Source organism: Meles meles, chromosome 2 (assembly GCF_922984935.1).
Source record: "Meles meles chromosome 2, mMelMel3.1 paternal haplotype, whole genome shotgun sequence".
In the NCBI taxonomy this organism is placed as follows: domain Eukaryota; kingdom Metazoa; phylum Chordata; class Mammalia; order Carnivora; family Mustelidae; genus Meles; species Meles meles.
Genome location: NC_060067.1, coordinates 89,378,526 through 89,390,942, shown reverse-complemented (window position 1 = coordinate 89,390,942; position 12,417 = coordinate 89,378,526).

Here is a 12,417-nt window from a genome sequence, read left to right as displayed (position 1 = left end):
ACAACAGGTATCCTTGTCTTGTTAGTGATATTAAAGGAAATACTTTCAATTTCTCATTATTGCATATGATGTTATCTATAGCTTGTCATATATAATCTTTATTATGTTAAAATTCCTGTATATCTTTAAGCTTTCTGTCCCTTTTCCTCTCTCTCCTTTATGTGCATATTGGTACACTTGATGATGTTCCGTGATTCCCTCAGGCTTTCTTTGTTCTTTCTCATTGTTTTTTTCGAGTGACTTGGCTTCAAGTTCATGGATTCTTTCTTCTGCTTGGTCAAGTTGGATGTTGAAGCTCTCTACTGAATTTTTCTATTCAATTATTAAATTCTTGATGTTCAGAATTTCTGTTTAGTTCTTTTTTGTGGTTTCTATGACTGTTGATATTTTCATATTGTTCATATATTGTTTTCCTGTTTTTGTTTAGTTATCTGTATTCTTTATGACTCACTGACCTTATTTAAGATGATTATTTTGAATTCTTTATCAGGAAATACATAGATCTCCATTTCTTTAGGGTTGGGTAATAATGATTTATTTTGTTCTTTTAGTTGTGTCATATTTCCCCGAATCTTTACATTCCTTGTAGTTTTGTACTGGTGTCTTTACATTTGAAGAAACAGCCACCTCTCCCAGTCTTTATGGATTGGCTTCAGTAAGGAAAGATCTTCATTAATCATTCTAGCTAGTTTCTAGGTGTTTTCTAAACCTTGTCTGTGGATGTTTACTCCACCCCTTTCCCTACTTGTTGGAAGAAAAGACTTTGGTGTTTTGTTTCATTTCATTTGTTCTGGTGTTTGGTTTTTTTGTTATTGTTGGTTCTTGGTTTTTGTTTGTTTTTTGGTTTGTCTGTTTTCAGCATTCAAGGATCAAAATTATTGGACTCTCAAAAAACTTAGAATATAGGTTATAGACAGAAAAGGCTCCCTTGGAAAAGAACTATATTTTGTTCTTTCTCTGTTATCAAATGAGCCACCTTTAGTTTCATTTTCTCTCTTAAAGGGTTTTACTAAGGCAGCAAGAAGGAGCTGATATATTCCAATATTCTTAATTTCCTATCATTTCCTCAAATACTATAGCCTTAATAGGCATAGATCTGTCCCCCAAGATAAAACAGTTTTTCTCAAGCAAGTTTCTAGAACCTTTTTGACCAGGAATAATAATAGAGTCCCCATTGTTATTGGTCCCACTTTTCTCCACTCAACAAATTGCACATCACATTTTAGGGTCTGAAACTTAGAGCACTTCAGTTTCAGGTACCAAATTCCATGTTAGATAGAATACCGTCAGCCATAAGTTACAGAAGCCCTGCTTCAAATTGGCCTGAACACCAAAGATATTTATTTCACCTGTTAGGAAGTCTAAAAGTAGGCTCGATTTCAGAACTAATTGATTTAGCAGCTTAGAGATGTCATTAAGCACGCCAGTTCTCTGCTGCCATGGAGTTGGCTTTCTGCCCAAACTGGTTACTCTCATGGTCATAATATGGTTGCCAACAAGAGCTAGAATAATATACTTCCATGATTATTTCTAGCAGGATACTGAAACTAGGCCTTTCCCTAGGAGCTCCAGTAGGTCCTTGATCCATATTGGCTTAGGTCTATTCATCCCCCAATTAACAGTTCCAAGAGACATAGTCTTATCATGACTGGCTTATACAAATATCCTGAAATAAAATGGATGTTGGAACATTAGTTCCAATATCCTCTACAGCCAGGCCTTTGCAGGTGTATTCATATGCAAATGAAAGTCCTAACTTTCTAATATCTTTTCTCTAGCCAACTTTCTCCCTGTGCTCTCTTATACTGAAAGTCTTAGAGTAAAGACTCTATTACATTCATGAGCAGATACTGGCAGAAAAGTTATTTGAAAAAGCTATGCATCTGTGATTTAGTTTTGGCTTAAGTCATTGTCTGCAGCCAATACTTTATTTATTTTTATTATTTATTATTTATTTTTAAAGATTTTATTTATCTATTTGACAGATCACAAGTAGGCAGAGAGGCAGGCAGAAAGAGAGAGGGGAAGTAGGCTCCCTGCTGAGCATAGAGCCTGATGCAGTGCTTGATCTCAGGACCCTGAGATCAGGACCTGAGGTGAAGGCAGAGGCTTAACCCACTGAACCACCCATGTGCCCCGTATTTTTATTATCTATTTTGATTCCAGTATAGTTTTTTTTTTTTAAAGATTTTGTTTATTTATTTATTTGACAGACAGAGATCATAAGCAGGCAGAGAGGCAGTCAGAGAGAGAGAGGGGGAAGCAGGCACCCCGCTGAGCAGGGAGCCCGATGTGGGGCTCGATCCCAGGACCCTGAGATCATGACCTGAGCCGAAGGCAGAGGCTTAACGCACTGAGCCACCCAGGCTCCCCTCCAGTATAGTTTATATATAATTCTATACTTGACTCAATCATGATAAATGTACTCTTAAATCCCTTCACCTATTTCACCCATCCACCCTATCCACCTTCCCTCTAGTAACACTCAATTTATTCTTTATAGTTAAGAGTTTGTTTTTTGGTTTGTCTTTTTTTTCTTTATTCATTTGTTTCTTAAATTCCACATTTAAGTGAAATCATGTGATATTTGTCTTTCTCTGACTAACTGATTTCACTTAGCATTATACTCTCAGTCTACCCATGTTGTTGCAAATGACAAGATTTCATTCTTTTTATGGCTGAGTAATATTCCATTGTGTATATTTACATCACATCTTTTTTACCTATCATTTATCAGTGGACATGGGTTACTTCCATGATTTGGCTATTATAAATAATGCTGCAATAAACATAGGGTATGTATCTTTACAAATTAGTGTTTTCGTATTCTTTGGCCAAGTACCCAGTAGTGGGATTACTGGATCATATGGTAATTCTATTTTTAAAAATTTTTAAAAGATTTTATTTCAGAGATAGAAAGAGGGAGCACAAGCAAGGAGAAAGGTAAAGGGAGTGGCAGAACAAACTCCGCACTGAGCAGGGAGCCTGACATGGGGCTTAATCCCAGGACCCCAGGACATGACCTGAGCTGAAGGCAGACACTTAACTGACTAAGCCACCGAGGCATTCCTGGTAATTCTATTTTTAGTTTTTGAGGAACCTCCGTACTGTTTTCCATAATGGCTGCACCAGTTTGCATGCTCACCAACAGTGCATGAGGATTCCTTTTTCTCTACTACTCACTAAAACTTGGTGTTTCTTCTTTTTTTTTTTAAGATTTTATTTATTTATTTGACAGACATATTTCAAGTAGGCAGAGAGGCAGGCAGAGAGAGAGAGGAGGAAGCAGGCTCCCCGCCGAGCAGAGAGCCCGATGCGGGGATCGATCCCAGGACCCTGGGATCATGACCTGAGTCGAAGGCAGAAGCTTTAACCCACTGAGACACCCAGGCGCCCCCCCCCCCCAGTGTTCCTTATGTTGTTGATTTTAGCCATTCAAACATGTATGAGGTGATAACTCATTGTAGTTTTGATTCGCATTTTCCTGATGACAAATGATGTTAAACATCTTTTCATGTCTGTTGGCCATCCATATATCTTCTTTGTTCATGTCTTCTGCCCATTTTGATTTGGATCATTTGGAGGTTTTTTGGTGTTAAGTTATATATAAGTTCTTTATATATTTTTGGGTACTAACCCCTCATTGGATATACCATTTGCAAATATCTTCTCCTATTCAGTAGGTTGTGTTTTAGTTTTGTTAGTTTTTTCCTTTGCGGTGCAGAAGCCCTTTATTTTAATGCAGTCCCAATAGCTTATTTTGTTTTTGTTTCCATTGCCTCAGGAGACATATCTAGAAAGATGCTGTTATAGCTGATGTCAGAGAAATTATAGCCTGTGCTCTCTTCTAGGATCTTTATGGTTTCAGGCCTCATATTTAGGTCCTTAATCCATTTTGAGTATGTTTTTGTTCATGGTGCAAGAAAGTGGCCCAGTTTCATTCTTTTGCATGTAGCTATCCAGTTTTCCCAACATCATTTTTGAAGAGATTTTCCCCATTGCATATTCTTGCCTCCCTTGTTGAAGGTTAATTGACCATATAATCGTGGGTTTATTTCTGGGTTCTCTATATGTTCCATTGATTTATGCATCTGTTTTTGTGCCAGTACCATACTGTTTTGATTACTATAGATTTGTAGTATTTCTTGAAATCTGTAATTGTGGTACCTCCAGGTTTGTTTGTTCGTTTTCTTTTTCAAGATTGCTTTGTGTAGGGGCACCTGGGTGGCTTAGCCAGTTAAGTATCCAACTCTTCATTTTGACATAGATCATGATCTCAGGGTCCTGGGATGGAGCCCCACATCAGGCTCTGTGCTCAGTGAGAAGTCTGCTTGAAGATTCTCTCTCTCCTCTCTCCCTCTGCCCCTCTCCCTGCTTGTACTTTCTCTCTCTCTCTCTCAAATAAAATCTTTTTAAAAAAAATTGCTTTGGCTATTCAGGGTCTTTTAGGGTTCCATACAAATTTTAGTAGTGCTTATTCTAATTCTGTGAAAAAATGTTGGTACTTTGATAGGAACTGAATTAAATCTATAGATTACTTCAGGTAGTATGGACATTTTAACAACATTTATTCTTCTATGAACATAGAATATCTTTCCATTTACTTATATTGTTTTAATTTCTTTCATCAGTATTTTACAGTTTTCAGAGTACAGTTCTTTCACTTCATTAAGTGTATTCTGAGGTGTTTGCTTATTTTTGATGTGATTGTACCTGGGATTTTTAAAAAGATTTTATTTCTTTATCTGACAGAGAGAGAGAAAGAGAGCATGAGTAGGGGGAGCAGGAGAGGGAGAAGCAGGCTCCCTACTAAGGAGGGAGCCCAATGCAGGGCTCGATTCTTAGACCCCAGGGTCATGACCTGAGCTGAAGGCAGGCACTTAACTACTGAGCCACCCAGACTCTGGATTTGTTTGCTTAATTTCTCTTTCTGCTACCTCATTGTTAGTGTGTAGAAATGCCATGGATTTCTGTATATTGATTTTTGTGTCCTGCGATCTTACTGAATTCATTTATCTAGTTCTAGTTCAGTTTTCTGGTGGAGTCTTTAGGGTTTCCTAAATACAGTATCATGTCATTTACAAATAGTGAAAGTTTTACTTCTTCCCTGCCAATTTGGTTGCCTTTTATTTCTTTTTGTTATCTGATTGCTGTGGCTAGGACTTCTAGTATTGTGTTGAATAACAGTGGTGAAGGTGGATATCCCTGTCTTTTTCCTAACTATAGAGGGAAAGCCCTCAGCTGTTCCCCACTTAGGGTGATGTTAACTGTTGTTTTTTCAATATATGACTTTATTCTGCTGAGTTATGTTCCCTCCAAATCTATTCTGTTGAGGGCTTTTATCATGAATGGATGTTATGTTTTGTCAGATGCTTTTTATGCAACTATGGAAATGATCACATGGTGTTTATCCTTTCTCTTGTCAGTAACGAACACTTTAATAGTTCAGTAAAGTAGATGGAATCCTTATATCATTCAGGGAATCTTTAAGGTTGAAAGTAACCCCAAAAGAATAGCTTAAACAAATCACTTTGTGTCACATAAGAAAGCTGGACATATGTATTTGCTCAGTAGCTTGACAATGTTGAGGTTATTGTCCATGATTTTCAGCCTTGTTTATATATGTCTGTCACCTTGTGGTTACAAAATTGCTGCTGTAATTTCAGATATCAAGTTTCATTTAAAGCAGGAAGAAGGGGGAAATGTGGCCCTACTTACCTATAATTAGCAGAATTAATGAATGACCTATGGCCTCCCCTGGATGGTAGGTGACTAAGAAAAAGGGGTCTACATAGAACAAAAATAATGTCTTCTGCACACTGCTAACTGGATAATGTATGTAAGCATACCTAATTCAGTGTAGAATAAATTGCTTTCTTTTTTAATTTAAATTCAGTTAGCCAACATATAATATATAATTCATTTTTGATGTAATGGTCAATGATTCATTAGTTGCATATAACATCCAGTGCTTATCATTTCTTCCAGAAAATGGAAATGAGTTACAGGTGATGATAGGCATAAGGATCTAGACATGTCCAATCTAGCTACCCTATTCTGTATGACTGTTTCAGGCTGTCTACTTGTGACAGCTCTCCTGGACATGGGAGACTCTGTGCTGTCCATGACTCCCTGTTACCTTTTGGTTTGCAGCCCAAACTTCTGGGTTCCTGTCCAAAAGAGCCTAGCTGGTGAATTGAATCACAATTGAGGCTGGAGGAAGCTGTGGTTGACCTGCTTTTTACTATCCCACAAATAGCCTGATGATCTATTCTCATAACTCTTTCGCAGTGTCCATGTGAGGAATAAGGGATTTCTGAAGTCTGTCTTTCTTTCTCTGTCCCCCAAAGAGGCCTTTGTTATTTTGAATTGGCAAGCTCTGACAGAATATGGAGAAATCTTTCCCTCTTTACCTAAGCCTCTATAGTTGTCCTCATCCTTGTTTCAACTCTCTTATCTCCCCTCTTTATCTCTTTTAACTCACTAGCCAATGGGTGTGAATCATCCACAGTAGAGGGAGAAAGTATTATAGCGAAAGGAACTTCATTTTGGCCTTCATTAAATCCTGCTTTGTTCCCACAGCATCTAGGAGCTGGATGCAGAAGAGCACAAGACTGGAGGACCTACTTCCCACACCTCCACATTCTCAGGTTCATCCTAATCTGAACAGAGAGAAGACTGAAGCCCTTCTGATGACCCCATAGAATTCCAGACCTACTTGGAACGAAGGCAGCAAGTAGGAGGTAATTGTCTTCTGTAGCCTCCAGTTCCAATTCTCTTCTCTGTTAGAGCAGCACTGCTCTCCTCTATATGGACTTCCCTTCTGAGCCTGCTTCTTAAATCCTATCAAGGAATTCATCCCTTCCACACTAGTGGTTCTGTTCTAAGGCAAAGAAAAATAAAAAATAAAGTTCCTGTAGACTTCTGAGTCTAGGGATCTGGCTAATGGTTTTTCACAATTGGTGTTTGAAGGAATATGGTATATATTTTAATTTTTTAATGGAAACTGATCATTTAAACATAGAAGTAATATACATGTAGAACATCAACACCAAAGATCCAAGCACAACTCATGAACAGATGTGACTTACAAGGCAATGAAGATTGGGTAGTAGGACTTGTTCAGATCCAAAGAAACTAAGTGGTGACAGCATTTTACAGGTACCCAAGACTCCCTATGCTCTTCTTTTCCAAACACTTCAGGTTTTGGCAAAGGGGCTTAACTTTATTTTAGGTACTGATTGTTTGGAAGGACAAATTTTTTATAAGGTTTTACATTTTGTTTTTTATTCATCCCAGTGCTGGGCATATTATTGTTTGCTGTACTCAGAAGGAGCCCTATGTTGGTTTTCTAATAATCTCTCAGTGCTCTCTGTTGTTGGGGTGATACAGAGTATCCTTGGCCCTAAAACACATCCCTGATTCCCTGAGTAGGTTATTGGCTGCTCAGGAATGATTCTTAAAAGGGCTATAAAGGGGAAAGGGAAGGAAATCCTGGGCTTCTGGTAAAAGGAAGTCACTAAAATGTTTTTTTTAAGATTTTATTTATTTATTTGACAGAGAGAGAGATCACAAGTAGGCAGAGAAGTAGGCGGGGGTGGGGGTGGGGGGGAGCAGTTTCCCTGCTGAGCAGAGAGCCCGATGTGGGGCTTGATCCCAGGACCTTGGGATCATGACCGAAGCTGAAGGCAGAGGCTTTAACCCACTGAGCCACCCAGGTGCCCCACTAAAATGTTTTAAGTAGAGAAATTAATAGCTTTTTCTAGCTTAAGTATAAAATATAAGTTTTAAGGGAGCAGAACTAGCAGTATATTAACTGGTTAGGAAGCTACTAAAATAGTCACATAAGAGACAGTGAGGGCAGTAGTAGTACAGATGTAAAACAGTATACAGATTTGAGGAATGTTTAGAAGAAAAACTTATAATTGAATTAATATATAGAGTGAGTGTCAGGAATGAGTTCAGAATGACTCCTAGGTTTCTGGCATTGGCAACCCATGAATGTTATCCCTTTAACTGGAGTTTAAGGACCTGGGACTGAACACTGGTTTGCAAGGAAGAAGTGAAAGGTACTCATTTCAGTTTTGGACATTTTGAGTTTCAAGTACTCCAAGTAGTCACCTTTGAATATATGCATCCAGGTTCAGATTTCATTTCTTCAAGAAAAGCTGCTCGGACCAGTTACAGCTCCATCTCTTAACATCTTATATTTTTCTGTTGTGTTAATCAGTTTAAGGTAAGTAACTAGTTGTGCAGTTAACTGTTTCATGTAATCTTCAGGAGGATATGTTCTATTTCCCTGGACTAGACGAGACCCTTTGCCATAGTAGACACTCAGTAAATATCTAGTGAGTGAATACTAGGTGTTTCTCAATCACACAACTTACATATATAGAGCTGGATGTTCTGAGAAATGAAGTACCTTATATGTGGTCATAAATTGAGGGAGTATATGGGTGCCAGATTTAGCAAATAAAAATACAGGATGAAGTCAAAATTGCATTTCAGATAAACAGCAAATACTTCTTTAGCATAAATATGTCCCAAATATTGCATGCAATAGACAACATATAGCCCTAAGTGTGTGGCATTTGATTCATAACTATGTGATTCTACAGTCTGACTCTTTCTGTTCTCCAACTAAGATAGAATACTACTCCTACACTGAAAAACCTTGGTAGGAATTATACCAGCATCAGCCCTCTTCCGCTGTTAATAAAAGTTCTTGTTTTGTTTCACTTTATGTTGTTTTTAAATTCTTGCTTTGATGGAAAATAAGTCAGTTTATCCTGGGTGCAGACCAGCAACTAATGGATTCCAAACATTTGTTAAAGTCTTTCTGGGAGGTCTTCTCCAATTATAAAGATAAATTAAAATTACTTGGACTTTCTGAAAGATCAGATGCAGGGAAATGTGGTTAAAAGACTCTCCCTGAGTAGAAGCACTCCCCACCCACTTCTGTGGTATTTTGAGCCACTCAAGAGTTGTGGCCCCTATCAGATGACAATGTACGTCAAAGACAATGCTTTATAGTTTATACGTTTCCTCATAGATGTTCTGAATAGCTCTGGAAACAAGATAACAATGTGGTTCTAGCAATTTTCCTGCGCGATCTTCAGGGCTGTCCTGTGTGGTTAATTTGATCTGTGGAGCTGCTGTGTTATGGGTAATTTTGAAACATGGGGTTTGCTTATCTCTTTCTTCCCTAGGTGACAACATTTAGACACTGGTTCAAGGGGCAGAGGACCTAGAAAGGCTCTTGCACAAGCTCTCTCTCCCTCTCTTTTTGTCTGTCTATATGTATATGGAGAGACACATGTAAACTCTGTCCTAGAACATTAATGGTTATTATCTTCTGAATAGTGTGATTTTGAAATAATTTTTACTTTTCCTTTATGTCTATGTTTTTTTGAATTTTTTAAAAATCTTTATTTATTTTTTCAGCATAACAGTATTCATTGTTTTTGCACAACACCCAGTGCTCCATGCAATATGTGCCCTCCCTATTACCCACCACCTGGTTCCCCCAACCTCCCACCCCCTGCCCCTTTGTTTTTTTGAATTTTTGACATAAGCACTATTACTTTTATAATAACAACAACAATAAAGACCATTCTTTTTGTGAGAGAAAAACATTCTCAGCTTTCCATTTATCAGCTATGGGTTATCCTCATATCTGATACTTTTTTGTTTCTTTCTCTTCACTTATGAAAGAATGATAAAAAAATTAAAGAAAAAGGAAAGAATCTTCTAAAAGATTATTTAATAAAAAACAAAAAACTCAAAATAGCTTTTTAAAAAGGAAAATATAAGATTGGTCATAATCATCACAGAGAGACAGTTACCTTTGATTTAAATTATAAGCAATGAGAACATGTAAGTTCAGAGTCTGATGTACAGGCCCTTGCCAGCATCCGTTCCTGATGAAAACGCTTCAAAGTATAGGGATAGAGGGAACATTCCTGAATTTCATAAAATCTATCTATGAAAGACCCACAGCAAATATCATCCTCAATGGAAAAAAGCTTGCAGCCTTCCCTTTGAGATCAGGAACACGACAAGGATGCCCACTCTCACCACTTTTGTTCAAGAGAAATTTGAAAGCAAGTATTCCTAAAGTTTGATGTTTCTTAGTAGTAAAAAAATTTCAGGGCAGAGAGCACCTGTTAGAACACTGAGCTTCAGGCATAAATACATATTACCACTGATAAGACAAAGCAATTGTCACAACTCAGTTCATAACAGCTGATTCTTACCCAATGATATAGGTCCATTTTCTAAGTTGGTTTCTTCTCTCTGTGGCCCTCACGCAACTGCTACCATTTATAAGGATTCCTATCAAATAGTTTTATGAAACGTATTTATCTATAGAAAACAAATAGAATGCAGAAAACCTGTGGGGTTACATGGAACAAATGTTGAAATGTTGGGGACAATGTTGTGTCCCCAGTCCTAGCTCTGGGGTATAAGCAGGGTCACAGTAACAGTCACAAAACAGTATTTCTCTTGCTCTGCTTCTACCTGCTTTGCAGATAGTCCCAGCTAATTCTGAAAAGACCGGTGGGAGGTCTCTTGTGTTTGCTAACTTAGTCTCTGCTCTTACCTGGCATTTTACATTCCTGCTCTCTTCTCCAGCCCACTGTGGTGATATCCTGGAGCTGCCAATATTGTCAGGGCCCTTATTGGCTTCTGCTAATATTCCCTTCTCTCCTGATTTTCCTCTGGAAAACACTGCATTGGGTTTCTTAAGGTCTATAAAGGTTAGTGAAATAACTCTTTTAGTTTTTATTCATACTTTATTGTAGCCCCTTCCCCTCTAGACACTTGAAGTAAGTCCATGGGAGTTGGACTGAAAGACAATCTGAGTAGTAAAGACCTGGTCTACTCCCTTCCTTGACTTCCTTCCCCACTGCCCACCTTGATCCTTTGTTCTTGAACCAAACTTGAGATTTGGACACTTGTGTTTGTTCGAATAAATTCTTTCTTTCCCAGAAGGTTCTTCAGTCCTTTAGGTAAATAAGCCCATTGTGGGCCACCCTGCTGGCATTCTAAATATACTCAGACATCTCTGGATTCTAAGATGAATGTGGCATAAGTTATCAACCCAATCTATTTTCCATGAATTTAGATTTAGGTTTCCAGATCTAACAAAGTGCTATGGGATAGAATGTAAGAACTTCAGCCAGCACTTGAAGTTGCCAGGATTTATAGGCAAGCACAGTGGGTCTTCTTTTTCAAGAGTCATTTGAGTGATCCCACATCGTTATACAAATAAAAGGCACACAGATACCTATTGCCCCAGGAGAAGGGTGAAACAGAATCTCAATATCACCTGACCATAAGACCTGTCTTAAGAACCCTTGATGTGCATGGCTAGTTGCTGTATAAGAGGTAGCAGATTTGCATAGATGCTAAGCAACTTCCTGGGAGAAAAAGGGAGTGAAAAGCCTTTTAAAGTTCAGTTCACTAGAATCTTTCTGATGAATTGGGATGGTTCTAATTGAGATTTTCCTGCGGTTTGAGCGGATAATAGGTCCCCGAAGAACGCATACAATGCAGGATGAGGAGCCTGGTCTGATGCGCAGGGGAAGATCTGCACCACAGGGCTAAGGGTGGAAGGCCTCCCCAGGAATTCCCACTGGCCTAGAACTCAGTCTTTAGAACAAAGATTGTGAACGTGTGGATTGGCTTGTTCTCTCCTTAAAGCCCAATGTGGCAATACTTCAGCCTGGGCATGATCTGGGGAAGCAAGAACGTCAGTTCACCAGGAGACAGTGTCCAGTGACCTGTGTGAGATCCACAGCAACAACCAATGCAAGAGTCTCTTCTACCTGGTACTTAGAATCAAAATTGACTTTTCTGAACTGAGTAGGCACTTGACTTTCTTGGCAATTGATGTGGGTTGGAGGTTGAAGAAGTAGGAAGGGCTTAAGATTGAGATATTGGACTTGTTGATGACTTGCAGGTGATGCTAAAATAATTAATGGCTAAAATTAGAACATTATGACTGCTGTTGTGCCTCTAAACTAATAAAGCCAGTCATGGGTCATACAAACAAACAAAAACAAACCCACCATTCATGAGTTTTAATAACAGACAAAGGGCTCACTCATTTAAAAATTTTTATTAGTTTTAAAATTGTCCACTGTAACTCAGGGCTCAAATGAGGTTGCAGATTACACTTTTAACTTTACTTCTTAAAATATTAAATACTTCCGGGTTTTAAAAATAGAAGTTACTATGATTATTGGCCATACCCTTGTCTCTTTAATAAGGTAGACCTATCCACACAGATCTTTGGAACTAATCCTGATTATCTCCTCTTTGGTTATTTCCATTCACCAGTTTTGTCCTGTAACTCCTGGCTCTTTGATTTGAGTCCATCTCCAGAACGCAGCCCTCCCTGTCTGCCTGGCC